The sequence below is a fragment of the Dendrobates tinctorius genome, unplaced genomic scaffold (assembly GCF_039654945.1).
Source record: "Dendrobates tinctorius isolate UK_male_01 unplaced genomic scaffold, ASM3965494v1 ptg000070l, whole genome shotgun sequence".
NCBI classification, from domain to species: Eukaryota; Metazoa; Chordata; class Amphibia; order Anura; family Dendrobatidae; genus Dendrobates; species Dendrobates tinctorius.
In genome coordinates this window covers 21,170,300-21,185,980 of record NW_027361738.1, presented here as the reverse complement: position 1 = coordinate 21,185,980, position 15,681 = coordinate 21,170,300, and the positions used below count along the sequence as shown (strand labels likewise).

General features: G+C 42.9%; 1 protein-coding gene across 3 annotated transcripts in view; it reads right to left on the bottom strand.

The window, feature by feature from the left end:
- ITGB8 (integrin subunit beta 8) overlaps positions 1–15,681 on the bottom strand; it is a 208,234-nt gene that overhangs the window by 49,117 nt on the left and 143,436 nt on the right. The window lies entirely within an intron of this gene.

Below are 15,681 nucleotides of genomic sequence, written 5' to 3'. Positions count from 1 at the left end.
TCTCCCTGGGCAACCCAAGTCTGCATTAGCCTCAGAAGGGTGTGCACGAACCGGTCCATCTCCACATACGCTACCAGAGAATTCTGTCTGAAATCATTTTTGGAACAAGTGTGGCAGATCAAAAATTTGGGAACGAGAGGATTTGTCACGGTGATATAACCAGTGGTGGACCAGTTGTGCCCTGACAGTCATTGTCACCCCCAAGTGCGCCAAAATTCCAGTTTCACATATTCTGTGGCAACTTGTTTCTCCCTCTCATCAACCCTTTAAAAATTGTTAAAAAAAGGCCTCTATGTCGTCACCATGGGTCATTTTCTGCAGGGCTCCCCTTACCACATTTCGGATGGAAAAATCATCAGCTGACCTTGGAGTCGGAGCTCCTGCCTTGCTATGAACCGTCTATGTGTGCAGTTCAATCTGCTGCTGCTGTTGACTGTGCTGGACTTGTTGCTGTTGCTGGATCTGTTGCGCAAGCAGCTTACTTGTCTACTGTTGTGCCAGCTGTTGCTGCTGTAGCTGTTGCTGGGCTTGCACCAGATGTTTTATCAGATCCTCCATGCTGTATGACATTGCTTGCTGGCTTATGGTTGCTTTCACCCAGGACATGCAGTACCTCTGTAGCAGTCACATGTGTTCCCGAGGAACGCTGCCCGCAATTCTAACATCAATTTTGCGAATACTACTCACTTTCATGCGTGGTAAGGCAACACAGAAACTGTTTCAATTCAAATTTCCAGGCTGGTTTATTGGTGCTTCATAAAACAAGCCACAAGCAAAGGAAAATAAACGTCCATTCAGTGCAGGCACCATTTGAACCACAACCAGGGGTGGGTATGTGGGAAACCAGTCCCGCCCATCTCTCAGGCTGCCCATAAAATCTGGCCCAGATGCACAAAACAAGCCTCCTAGTACTATGTGCACTAGAGCATTACCCCAGGTTTACATCACAGATGATAACCACTTCCGTGATACATGCCTCCCATCAACTATGTCTCCAGCAGCCACCTTACAAAACATATATATATATATATATATATATATATAAAAACACCAAATTTGCCATTATGCTACTTTGGAAGTTAATTACTCTTCCTCTTATTAATGATCACGTGCATTTGTATGATAACTTAAAGAAGGGAATGGAGTCTGTACATCTTCCTTAATACATAACAATACATGGCACTGTTGACAGGCTGTGCCAAATGCCATGTACAGTTGTGCTCAAAAGTTTACATACCCCAGCACAATTTTTGCTTTCTTGGCCTTTTTTCAGAGAATATGAATGGTGAACTTTTTATCAGGGTCATTTGGAGGTTTTGGGTTGTCATTATGATTTAAAAAGAGAAAGCACAGTAGTTTGACAATAAATGGCTTTACCCAACCACTAACCATGAGCGGAGAAAAAGTTTTGGTGCTATCACTCATATTTTCTGAAAAAAAGGCCAAGAAAGCAAACATTCTGCCGGGGTATGTAAACTTTTGAGCACAACTGTATATAGAGTCCAAAAAAAAGGGAAAAACTTCATATGATATTGGTGGCATATGGCAGTATATTAGACCACTACGAAAGCCGTATTATGTCGTCACACCATACGAATTAGTCCATGAGCCGGGCCAGATATCGGTACTACCAGGAGTGACTAATTCTCTTTGGTGTTTTTAGGTAGATGCATGTCTGTAGTTTATGTTTTGATATGATAGCCCTTGCACATCAGTAGCTTAACCCCTTCAGGCCTATTTGTACCCAAATGCCTAGGCCATTTTTTGTAAATCTGATCTGTCACTTCATGCGGTAATAACTTTGGGACGCTATCACCTACCCACGCCATTCTGAGACTGTTTTCTCGTGACATATTGTACTTCATGGTAGTGCTAATTGTGAGTCAATAGATTTTACCTTTCTGCATAAAAAATTACAAAATACACGAAAATTTGGGAAAAATTCGCTATTTTTGAACTTTGAAATTCTCTACTTTTTACAAAAATGCTGATACCCCCCATAACAGTTATTAGTTTACATTCTCCACATGTCTACTTCACATTGGCATCATTTTGGAAATGAAATTTTATATTTTTCGGATGTGATAAGGCTCATAGTTTTATACGCAATTTTTAAAGTTTACGACTACATTTCCAAAACCCATTTTTCCAAGGACCAAGTCAGTTCGGACGTCACTTTATGGGTCTTGTATAACAGAACCCACCCATACATTACCCCATTTTGCAAACTACACCCCTCAAGGTGTCCAAAACGGATTTTCAAAACTTTGTTAACCCCTTAGGTGTTGCACAGGAATTCAAGCAAAATGACAGTGAAATATCAAAATTTCAATTTTTTGGCAGATATTCCATTGTAATCCAATTTTACCTGCAACCCAGCAAGGGTTAACAGCAAACCCAAACCCAAAATTGAATACCCCAATTCCGCAGTTTATAGAAACACCCCACATGTACACGTAAACTAAATTATGGGCGCGCAAGAGGGCTCAGCACAGAAGGAGGGCTAGGCGGTTTTTGGGATAATAGATTACACTGGAAGAAATCCAGTGGGCCATGTCGTATTGGAGAGACCCTGAGGTACCCCCAGAGTGGAAACCCCCAAAAGGTTACCGCATTTTGGAAACTACACCCCCTAAGGAATGTTTTAGGGGGTATAGTAATCACTTTGACCCAACAAGCGCTCCATTGGAGTTTCATGCACTTGGTTGAGGAAATTGAAAAGTACGTTTTTTACCGAAAAATGTCGCTTTAGGGACACATTTTTCATTTTGAAAAGGGGGACTAGGAAAAAGTACACCCCACTTTTTATTCCCCATTGTCTCCCGAACATGGCAATACCACAAGTGTTGTCTAAAACCACAGTATTGGCGCACGGCAGGCTTCGTAAGCGAAGCTGCGGCAAAATTCACTGTAAGAAATCTATGGGGCCATGTCACATTTGGAGACACCCTGAGGTCCCGCACAGTGGAAACCCCAAAAAAGTGACCCCATTTTTGAAACTACACCCCCTAAGGAATGTTTTAGGAGGTACAGTAACCACTTTGCACCGGGAACCAGCTCCCGACCCGCGGCGATCGCTCGGCATATGATCTGGGTACGATTCGCCGTACCGCTACGGTGGCCGGCGCGAAAGGGTTAATGGTATTTTTCACCTTTTGAATAGATCCTACCTATATTTCCAAAAAATAATGATTAACCCCTTCACCCCCAAGGGTGGTTTGCACGTTCATGACCGGGCCAATTTTTACAAATCTGACCACTGTACCTTTATGAGGTCATAACTCTGGAACGCTTCCATGGATCCCGGTGATTCTGACATTGTTTTCTCGTGACATATTGTACTTCATGTTAGTGGTAAAATTTCATTCAAATAACTTGCGTTTATTTGTGAGAAAAATGGAAATTTGGCGAAAATTTTGAAAATTTCGCGACTTTCCAACTTTGAATTTTTATGCCCTTAAATCACAGAGATACGGCACACAAAAAACTTGATAACTAACATTTCCCACATGTTTACTTTACATCAGCACAATTTTGGAACCAAAATTTTTTTTTGTTAGGAAGTTATAAGGGTTAAAAGTTGACCAGCGATTTCTCATTTTTACAACACCATTTTATTTTTAGGACCACATCACATTTGAAGCCACTTTGAGGGGTCTATATGATAGAAAATACCCAAAAGTGACACCATTCTAAAAACTGCACCCCTTAAGGTGCTCAAAACCACATTCAAGAAGTTTATTAACCCTTTAGGTGCGTCACAGGAATTTTTTTGAATATTTAAAAAAAAATGAACATCTAACTTTTTTTCATAAAAAAAATACTTCAGGTTCAATTTTTTTTATTTTACCAAGGGTAACAGGAGAAATTGAACTGCAAAAGTTATTGTGCAATTTGTCCTGAGTACGCAGATACCTGATATGTGGGGGGGAACGACTGTTTCGGCGCATGGCAGAGCTCAGAATGGAAGGAGCGCCGTTTGACTTTTTCAATGCAAAATTGGCTGGAATTCAGATTGGACGCCATGTCACGTTTGGAGAGTCCCTGATGTACCTAAACAGTGGAAACCCCCTACAAGTGACCCCATTTTGGAAACTAGACCCCCCAAGGAACTTATCTAGATATGTGGTGAGAACTTTGAACCCACAAGGGCTTTACAGAAGTTTATAACGTACAGCGGTACAATTAAAAAATCATATTTTTTCCACAAAAATGATCTTTTCACCCCAATTTTTATTTTCCCAAGGGTAACAGGACCCTAAAAGTTATTGTGCAATTTGTCCTGAGTACGCTGATACCCCACATGTGGGGGTAAACCACTATTTGGGCGCATGGCAGTGCTCGGAAGGGAAGCAGCGCCATTTGACGTTTTTGGCTGGAATTGAGATCGGACACGATGTCGCGTTTGGAAAACCCCTGATGTACCAAAACAGTGGAAACCCCCCACAAATGACACCATTTTGGAAACTAGACCCCCTAAGGAACTTATCTAGATGTGTGGTGAGCACTTTGACCCCCCCAGTGCTTCACAGAAGTTTATAACACCCGGGCGTGAAAATAAAAAATTCGTATTTTTTCCACAAACATGATCTTTTAATCACCATTTTTTTATTTTCCCAAGGGTACCAGGAGAAATTGGACCCCAAAAGTTGTTGTCCAATTTGTCCTGAGTATGCTGATACCCCATATGTGGGAGAAAACTACTGTATGGGCACACGTCGGGGCTCGGAAGGGAAGTAGTGACGTTTTGGAATGCAGACTTTGATGGAATGGTCTGCGGGTGTCATGTTGCCTTTGGAGAGCCCCTAATGTACCTAAACAGTGGAAACCCCCCACAAATGACACCATTTTGTATACTAGACCCCCCAAGGAACTTATCTAGATGTGTGGTGAGCACTTTGAACCCCCCAGTGCTTCACAGAAGTTTACAACGCCCGGGCGTGAAAATAAAAAATTCGTATTTTTTCCACAAACATGATCTTTTAGTCACCATTTTTTTATTTTCCCAAGGGTACCAGGAGAAATTGGACCCCAAAAGTTGTTGTCCAATTTGTCCTGAGTACGCTGACACCCCATATGTGGGAGAAAACTACTGTATGGACACACGTCAGGGCTCGGAAGGGAAGCAGTGACGTTTTGGAATGCAGACTTTGATGGAATGGTCTGCGGGTGTCATGTGCGTTTGGAGAGCCCCTGATGTACCTAAACTATTGAAACTCCCCACAAGTGACCCCATTTTGGACACTAGACCCCCCACGGAACTTATCTAGATGTGTGGTGAGCACTTTGAACCCCCAAGTGCTTCACAGAAGTTTATAACACTCGGACGTGAAAATAAAAAAATCATTTTTTTCCACAAAAATGATATTTTTGCCCCCAATTTTTTATTTTCCTAAGGGTAACAGGAGAAATTGGACCCCAAAAATTGTTTTGCAATTTGTCCTGAGTAGGCTGATACCCTACATGTGGGGGTAAAACACTGTTTGGGCGCATAGCAGAGCTTGGAAGGGAAGGAGCGCCATTTGACTTTTTCAACTCAGAATTGGCTGGAATTGAGATCAGACGCCATGTTGCATTTGGAGAGCCCCTGATGTGCCCAAACAGTGGAAACCCCCAATTCTAACTCCTACCCGAACCCCAACACGCCCCTAACCCTAACCCTAGCCCTAACCCTAGCCCTAACCCTACCCCAACACACCCCTAGCCCTAACCCTAGCCCTAACCCTAATGGAAAAATGGAAATAAATACATTTTTTTAATTTTATTTTTCCCTAACTAAGGGGGTGATAACGGGGGGTTTGATTTACTATTTATGGCGGTTTTTATGTTTGGCGGCTGTCGCACACTAAAAGACGCTTTTTATTGTAAAAATAGTTTTTGCATCACCACATATTGAGAGCTATAATTTTTCCGTATTTTGACCCACCGAGTCATGTGAGGTCTTATTTTTTGCGGGACAAGTTGACGTTTTTATTGGTACCATTTTCGGGCACGTGAAATTTTTTGATCGCTTTTTATTCCGATTTTTGGGACGCAGAATGAACAAAAACCAGCGTTTCATAAATTTCTTTTGGGGGGGGGTGCGTTTACACCGTTCCGCGTGCGGTAAAATTGATAAAGCGGTTTTATTCTTCGGGTCAGTACGGTTACAGCGATACCTCATTTAGGTCGTTTTTTATGTTTTTGTCGGTTTTATGCAATGAAAACTATTTTATATAAAAAATAATTATTTTTGCATCGCTTTATTCAGCGAGCTATAACTTTTTTATTTTTTCGCTGATGATGCTGTGTGGCGGCTCGTTTTTTGCGGGACAAGATGACGTTTTCAGCGGTACCATGGCTATTTATATGCGTCTTTTTGATCGCGCGTTATTACACTTTTTGTTTGGCGGTATGATAATAAATCATTATTTTTTGCTTCGTTTTTTATTTTTATTTTTTAAGGGGTTCGCTAAAGGGGTTAACTAATGGGACAGTTTTATAGGGCGGGTCGTTACGGACGCGGCGATACCTAATATGTGTACTTTTATTGTTTTTTTTTTTATTATTTCCAAAAAATGGATTTATTGGGGGAATATTTTTTTTTTTTTTCTAATTTATTTGGCGATTTTTTTTAAAATTATTTTTACACTTTTTTTATTTTTTTTTTTACTTTATTAAATAGTCCCAGGTGGGACATCACTGTCCTGTGACAGATCGCTGATCTGTCACATCACAGATCACTGTGACAGATCAGCGATCTGACACAGGCACTGCAGAAGGCTTCCTCATGCCTGCGCTTTGCAGGCACTGAGGAAGCCAGCTTCCGCAGGCCCCCGAAGGCCTCCGTCGCCATCTTGGATTCGGGGGCCTGGAGGAAGGGAGTCCCCCGCAGCAGCGCTGCACATTGCGCTGCCGTGGGGGGCTCAGGGAAGCACGGAGGGAGCCCCCTCCCTGCCGATGCTTCCCTTTAACCCCCGGTACACCGCGATCGTGTTTGATCGCGGTGTGCAAGGGGTTAACGTGTCGGGGGCGGTCCGTGACCGCCCCTGACACATTGTGCCGGGTGTCAGCTGTGATAATCAGCTGACACCCGGCCGCGATCAGCGGCGCTCACCACGTGGGCGCCGCTGATCGCGCCGACGTACTATCCCGTCCCCGGTCATATGGGCCCGGGTACCGTGGACGGGATAGTATGTCGGATGGCAGGAAGGGGTTAAAGGTCGATTTAGGGGAAATGCCAAAATGTCAATACAATGCATGTAGTATTTGTAACAAAATTTAATCCAAGTTATGTAAATACACACTGAACATGTCATGGGCTTGTCCATACTAATGTGTGTGTGTGTGTGTGTGTGTGTGTGTGTGTATATATATATATTGTGTGTGTATGTATAATTATATAACGTTACTCCATAATATCTTTAACATCAGACTCTGAATCTGACTGTTGTTCTACTGGCTCGTCTTCAATACCCTTGTTCTGGCATGTCTGTAACCTGCACATGTCCATGCACTTCAGGCCATTGCTGAGGCAAGTACACTGAGGAAGTTCGCATGACCGCACACACTTGCAGGACAGTAGCTGGATAATAGCTTCCGGTGCTGGTGCCCCTCGCATCCACTTGACAACAAGCTTTCCGTCATTATCTATCATCCAACCGCAGTCTGTTGGGTTTGCAACAAATGGCTGGCTCTGCAGACTTCTCCTCCAGATCGCAGCCTGGTAGTTTGCACGCAGTGCATGCATGAAAAGGCAGTCTTGGCAAGGAGGGAGTTGACTTGACTCTACCTCTCCACATCTGGCACAGAACAGCTGATACCGGAGCCTGTTTACCTCAGTTGTTTGGGTAGTTGGCAGGTACATGTGGCAGGTGATTTCCTGTAACTTCTCAAAGAGTTCGGGAGACACTTCCCATGAACGACCAACTTCCTGAAAGGCATCCTGGTATGTCTTGTTCATCTTCAACTGCTTGAGTGTCGTCATCTTCCCACGGCCAGCGAATGCACTGACTGTGTCACAGCCTGTAAATGCATGCATACCAATCAATGAATCACACACGCTGCCTCCCAATGTTCTGCTCAGAGTAGTGATATCCAGGAATCTTGTCCGGTTCTGTGTACCGCATTTCTGGAACAGGTGGGATGGGATTTTGTGGCACATGCCCAGACACAGGACCATGACATCAGTATCCTCTGAAGTGATGATGACAGACTTGTAACCAGATTCTGCTGCATGAAGAGCATGGAGAAAGAGGCGTGTGTCTGCTTCTTCTTGACTTGACTTAAGGTCAGCAGCCTCTTCCCACTGTTCTTTGGTGATCTTAAAGCAGAGCTGCTCACATGTGACATACATCTCCTTCTCCTCAAGCTTCTCCCTGTGGTGTTTCGCCTTCCATTCTTCTACCAGAAACTTTATGAGACTTGCCTTGTTGGAGGAATTACTTAGTAGCTTTCTCCACTGCTGGATGTTGTGCCCATGTAGAATGTTCTTGAAATGGATCCCTGTGCCTTCATATCTGGTGACTCTTTCTGTATCTTTGATGGATGTCTCCTTGTAGACGTCAAAGACAATATCAATGCGCTTGCTCTTAGCACCCTCAAGGATAGCGCAACTCATTGCTGTGCCTGCTAGCTGGGCAAATGTTGCATCGTTTCCCTTCAGTTTCTGAACCAGGCTCATCCCATCAATGATGGTTGCAGAGGGCTCAGGGATCACCTCTGCAGGAGGAGCATTCCTCTCCAACTCCCTTGCTAGGGCAGCCTTGTTGGTCTTGCGGATAGACCCATCACCGTTGGCAAGTGCCCATGGCAATGGCCCCAGGGGATGAGTCAAGACATCACTCATTTGTAGCTTTCTGTTCTCAGCTACAAGTATCATCTGGCCAAATAGGTTCCTGTCAGCCTTCAAAATTACCTCCTTACCAAGGCCTTGTCTGTGTGTCTTCATTCTGATGTTAGAGAACGTTTTAAGATTGTTCTTCGTCATCTTGTCATGAAACAGTGTAGTTGGCGTATCGGTACCCAAACGCTCATCCTTGAATGTGTGATATGCATCCTCTCCTATACTGTATGCCCCTAGAAGGTCTTTGGCTACATCTGGTGGTGCTGCAGTCGCTGTTGATAAACTGATAAGTTCACCATTATGCTCTTTGATGAAGGGGTTCAACCAACCAGTCTCCAGCAGTTCAACAAAAGATCGGACATCGGCTTCATCTCTTCTAATCCTGGACACTTGTAGGTCTGAATGACTGAAGTCAGTATATTGTTGGCCTACTAGGGCCCTCAGCTGCCTCAAGTACATGCTGCGGTACTCCGATGTCAGGTAGAATCTGGCGACAGCTCCAACTTTGAGGCTGAAGCCTTTTGTGCCCCCTGGTGTCTGGGTGTCTTTGTTGATTGTTTCTTCGATGGTCTGGTCCATAGGAATCCGTCCAAAAGGATTCTTGCTACCGATCTGTCGGATTGCTCCTAGATGAAGCATCCAGTTGCCTTCTCTTGAAGCTCGAACCAGGGCCAGCATGGTCTCGACCATGTCCAAGTATGACATCCAGAATGCTGAGAGTTGTTCATTTCTGAAGGTCTCAAGATAAACTTGAAAGAGCTTCAGGGTAAGTGTACCAGATTCATTATCCAAGAACTTTTCGAAGGATCCCTGCGACACACTGATGCGAAAGTTTGTGATGTTCTTCAGTGTTTCATCCAGATGGTGAAGGTCCCTTGCATGGTTTTCTTCTAGCCATGGAAGGAAGTTTTTCCATGCAAGCCTCATAAGTGCTTCATAGACCAGCTTGTGTAGTCTCACTGCTCTGTTGTACCTCCGGCCATCCATCACTCCAGACACTGATCCTTCAGCAATAACACCGGATTCAACACACAGATCTCTAAGGCCTGCATCCTGAAATCTCTTACCTATGATGGAGAGGAGATTACAGATTGTGTGGAAGACACCCATTCTAATTATAATGTTCTTGAACTTCTCCTGTTTCCAGATAACCTCGGCAGCTTTGGAATAGAGTGCTTGATCAAACACGCACACAATTCTGTTAAGCTTCAGGGTCTGCATGATGGCATGTGTTTGCTCCAAGACTTCATTCACAGTGGACATGGCTGTTGCAGGAGCATTGATAGTGGGCAGGTAGCTTACAGTGTCCTGGGCCACTACAATGTCGCTGCGGATTTGGATGTTGAACCCAGTCCAACTGCTAATGGTCTGATCCTCATGGTCTGACATTCTAGCCAGAAGCCAGATATAGTTCTTGGTTTTTGAATCCTGGACCTCCTCGGTAGTGTTAACATTCGCAGTCTCAATCCTGGGTGGCCCTCCCCGCCGCCCAACATTGTATATTGGTAGCATTAATTCTGTCGGAATTATGCTTCTTTTCTTCTTTGGTTACATCTGGCAGGACTTTTGTCACAGAGCATGCAACATTGGACTGAACAGCGATGCCATTGACTCTATGAGATGTACCTGCTCCACTTAGTGTCTCCTCAAGTCTGTCAATGTTATCCCAGGCCAAGGTTGTGAACACACCAGGGTAGATATTTGCTGGCATTGGGATGTCATCCGTTGAACATTCAAACTTCTGGATACAAAGGGCTGTATCGATCTCCTCAGCCGTTGAATATGACACACAGTGGCCAAGACGATTCAGAGTTCGAACCAGTTCTGTATTGCCGGTCAAAGACTTAATTGCAAAGGACAGCAGTACGTGCTTGGGTGGCTTTGTCTTTCCATTGGTAACAGCAAAAACCAAGTCACTGCCGAAGGATGTGGCAAGACGTTGAGCTCTTTCAGAGGGAGTTTGGCACTCACAATCTCCTGTAAGCAGGGTTTGCAGGAATTGAGTGACTAATGCAGGAACGACATTCTGATCTGTATCGGGAGGCCATGGCTGACTCACATCTTGCTTCTTGATCTCATTCCTCAGCTGCATTGCTGCTTTGGTTACGACATCTCCAGAGTTAGCGGCTCTTGCTTCTTGCAGATCTTTTGTCATGCTGTGTGCTTGCCGGGCAAGGTCGTCCATTGATAGGCTATATGGATAGACTAGAAGCTTACCTTTCTCATCGGAGAGAAAGCGGAGTGATTCACCAAACTCTGTTTCAAGTTTTCGGCGAACATGTTTCTTTGTCGATGGTTTCAGTTTGATGATACCACGGGACATCATGCATCTCTGAAGCCTAGATGTGAGGTTTATCATGGCAGTACTTCTGGGTTTGGGAACAATTCAGTCCTTATATACAAGAAGAGTTCCTTAAGGGCTTCTCTCTCTGCCTCTCCGTAGCGTACTTCCTTGCTTTCTTCCTGATTTTCTGCTGCACCAGACCTACAGGCCACTTGGGAATCATCTTTTGTGAATAGTTTGTAGCACGACTTGTGGTAGTGCCCCTCTGAAGCAACAAGGTCTCTGCTAAGTAAACCAAGGATTCTCTGTGTGCCTTTCCTTATCGCTGCTCTGCGGATCGTCTCATCTGCTCGTAGCTCAACACACTGGACGACTGGCTCCCTTGTTTTTTCTCCTTTGAGATACTTGCTTGACTTCTCGCAGAACATACATACTTTGGCATACACCCTGCTATCACTGGGGGTACCCCTCGGTAGCCTCCTCCTGGGGATTTCGCTTGCTGTTTCGACATTGACACCCTTGGCAAGGATAGAATCCAGTGACTTCTTCATTGTAAAGAGACTACGACATTTACGGTGATATTGTTTGTGTGGTATTTCTCGTTCTTTAAGGCCCTTAGCTGCTTCCAGGACAAATTCATGCTGTCTGATCTCTGCAGCCCTAAGCAATGTTTTCCAGGAGTCCAAATCCTGTAGGGATGCCAGATCATCACTGTCATCATTAGAGCAGTGTATGATACAGTCGATCCGTGATTTCTTCCTCGCTGGTACTTCCATCATGCCATTAGATATGTCAGTAAACACCTGCAAACACAAAGAAAAACATTAAAACCCTTGGCACACACACACACACACACACACACACACCTACACACACAAACACACACACATTAGTATGGACAAGCCCATGACATGTTCAGTGTGTATTTACATAACTTGGATTAAATTTTGTTACAAATACTACATGCATTGTATTGACATTTTGGCATTTCCCCTAAATCGACCTTTAATCGTTATTTTTTGGAAATATAGGTAGGATCTATTCAAAAGGTGAAAAATACCATTATCCCCTTCGCGCCGGCCGAATCGTACCTGCATCATATGCCGGGCGATCGCCGCGGGTCGGGAGCCGGTTCCCGATGCAAAGTGGTTACTGTACCTCCTAAAACATTCCTTAGGGGGTGTAGTTTCAAAAATGGGGTCACTTTTTTGGGGTTTCCACTGTGCGGGACCTCAGGGTGTCTCCAAATGTGACATGGCCCCATAGATTTCTTACAGTGAATTTTGCCGCAGCTTCGCTTACGAAGCCTGCCGTGCGCCAATACTGTGGTTTTAGACAACACTTGTGGTATTGCCATGTTCGGGAGACAATGGGGAATAAAAAGTGGGGTGTACTTTTTCCTAGTCCCCCTTTTCAAAATGAAAAATGTGTCCCTAAAGCGACATTTTTCGGTAAAAAACGTACTTTTCAATTTCCTCAACCAAGTGCATGAAACTCCAATGGAGCGCTTGTTGGGTCAAAGTGATTACTATACCCCCTAAAACATTCCTTAGGGGGTGTAGTTTCCAAAATGCGGTAACCTTTTGGGGGTTTCCACTCTGGGGGTACCTCAGGGTCTCTCCAATACGACATGGCCCACTGGATTTCTTCCAGTGTAATCTATTATCCCAAAAACCGCCTAGCTCTCCTTCTGTGCTGAGCCCTCTTGCGCGCCCATAATTTAGTTTACATGTACATGTGGGGTGTTTCTATAAACTGCAGAATTGGGGTAACCAATTTTGGGTTTGGGTTTGCTGTAAACCCTTGCTGGGTTGCAGGTAAAATTGGATTACAATGGAATATCGGCCAAAAAATTGAAATTTTGATATTTCACTGTCATTTTGCTTGAATTCCTGTGCAACACCTAAGGGGTTAACAAAGTTTTGAAAATCCGTTTTGAACACCTTGAGGGGTGTAGTTTGCAAAATGGGGTAATGTATGGGTGGGTTCTGTTATACAAGACCCATAAAGTGACGTCCGAACTGACTTGGTCCTTGGAAAAATGGGTTTTGGAAATGTAGTCGTAAACTTTAAAAATTGCGTATAAAACTATGAGCCTTATCACATCCGAAAAATATAAAATTTCATTTCCAAAATGATGCCAATGTGAAGTAGACATGTGGAGAATGTAACTAATAATTGTTATGGGGGGTATCAGCATTTTTGCAAAAAGTAGAGAATTTCAAAGTTCAAAAATAGCAAATTTTTCCCAAATTTTCGTATATTTTGTAATTTTTTATGCAGAAAGGTAAAATCTATTGACTCACAATTAGCACTACCATGAAGTACAATATGTCACGAGAAAACAATCTCAGAATGGCGTGGGTAGGTGATAGCGTCCCAAAGTTATTACCGCATGAAGTGACAGGTCAGATTTACAAAAAATGGCCTAGGCATTTGGGTACAAATAGGCCTGAAGGGGTTAAGCTACTGATGTGCAAGGGCTATCCTATCAAAACATAAACTACAGACATGCATCTACCTAAAAACACCAAAGAGAATTAGTCACTCCGGGTGGTACCGATATCGTCAAAATTGGCTCTTGGCTCATGGACTAAATAAGTGCATGATCCCATAAAATGACTACAGAATCAATGTGTACTTCTAGCACAGACACAGAGTTTTGTGCTTAGTTCTCAGTAAAAGCTAAAATGACCTTGAATGAATGTGAAGGATAATCTCATAATTATGAAAAAAACAAGGTCATAGCTGTCTAGTTGAGAATATAATTTACTGACAAATGTGCCTTATTCAGAAATAACTAGTAAATGTGGATGCCATATTCCAGCTGTTCATTTACCAGTGTAAGTTAGAAACTGAACATAAAAGACGGAGGTGAATCCAGCACTTTTACTTTGAGCTTGTTTTCATAAATATGTCCATTCATTTCTTACATATTTAATTCAAATGGGAAAGTTTTTACCATTTACTGACTCCTCTGAACCACGTGATTATAACTCGTAACAGTTATTCTTTAAGGCGGAAATTAAACAATAGTCATATTTTGTAATTAAGACATTAGACGATGACAATGGTGGAGTCCTAGATCTTAGACCTCACAGATTATGAATTGGTTTATCCTAAACAAGAATTGTGAAACTTCAAAATGCCTTCACAAATAACCCGCACTTAATCTGCATCAGTCTCTGACTTCATCTTTTTAACGGATCCCTTCATCTGTGTAGCGCAGGATTAAGCCATTCTTCTCCACTATCGATTGCTACACGCCAAGGTCATCAGCTGTCATCATTTGGGCTTCTGACACGTTACTTTCTTGGCTTGATTCTTCACTACTTGTTTTTTTTAAGGGATCTGTTCATTTTTTTTAATGAAACTACTCAAAGTACAAAATAAAAAGTCAAATAATTCTTTGTAGGGTGCAAAAAAACAGCAATCCTACAATTTTGTGGGATTGTTTTTTTGGGGAGGTTTAATGTTATAGCATTAACTGTGCGGCAATAATGAACATTATTCTCTAAGTCAGTATGTTTACAGCAATAATAAAGTGATATAGTCTAGTTGCGTTTTAAACGGAATCTGTCAGTAGGAACAACCCTCCTAAGCCGTGTATACGGGCATGTAGGTCATAGAAAGCTGAATAAAATGATAACTTGATATCTGCAATCTATGTCTTACGCCAGAGAATTCCACATTTTTCTAAATAAGTAAATGAGATATTAAGATCTATGGGCCGCAGATAGATCTCCCTGAGAATCTGCCTCCAGAGATTATTTTAAATGAAAAGGGGGCATTAGGGTCAGTGCACACGTAGTTTTTAGGTTGTGCGGATTTTGTTGAAAAATCCGCAGGACAAAAGTCCTGCGGTTTATCTGCGGATTAGCCTGCGGTTTTGCCCTGCGGTTTCACACCTCATAATGGATAGGTGTGAAACCGCAGCGAAATCTGCACAAAGAATTGACAGGCTGCAGATTGTAACCCACGGAAAAATCCGCAGCATGTGCACTGCGTTTTTTTATTTCCATAGGAAATAAAGTACTGTACAACGCAGCAGAATCCGCAGCGTGTGCACATACCCTTACCGGTGGGAGACATGTACAAGAAGAGAGCACACTCACAGTCATTACATGTCTCGCTCTGGTAATGACCAATTTCATTTAAAATAAGCTCTGGAGGCAGAATCTCATGCAGATTATTATTATTATAGTGTCATTTATTCCATGGCGCTTTACATGTGAAAAGGGGAATACATAATAAAAATGAGTACGGTAATCTTAAACAATAAAAATCATGACTGGTACAGTCGGCTCACAATCTACAAGACCTATATCAAGCCCATAGATCGTAACAGCTCATTTGCATATTAAGAATATCATGGATTTCTCTGGAATAAGACATCAGATCGTAGATTTTAAGGAATAATTTTATTCAACTTTCTATGACCCACATGCCCATATAGACAGGCAGGGTTGATCCTACCAACAGATTCCCTTTATTACGTTTATAAAATAAAATTTTTTATACATTGTAAAAAATAATACAGTTCTGTGTATTTATTATATTCTATCAGCTATAT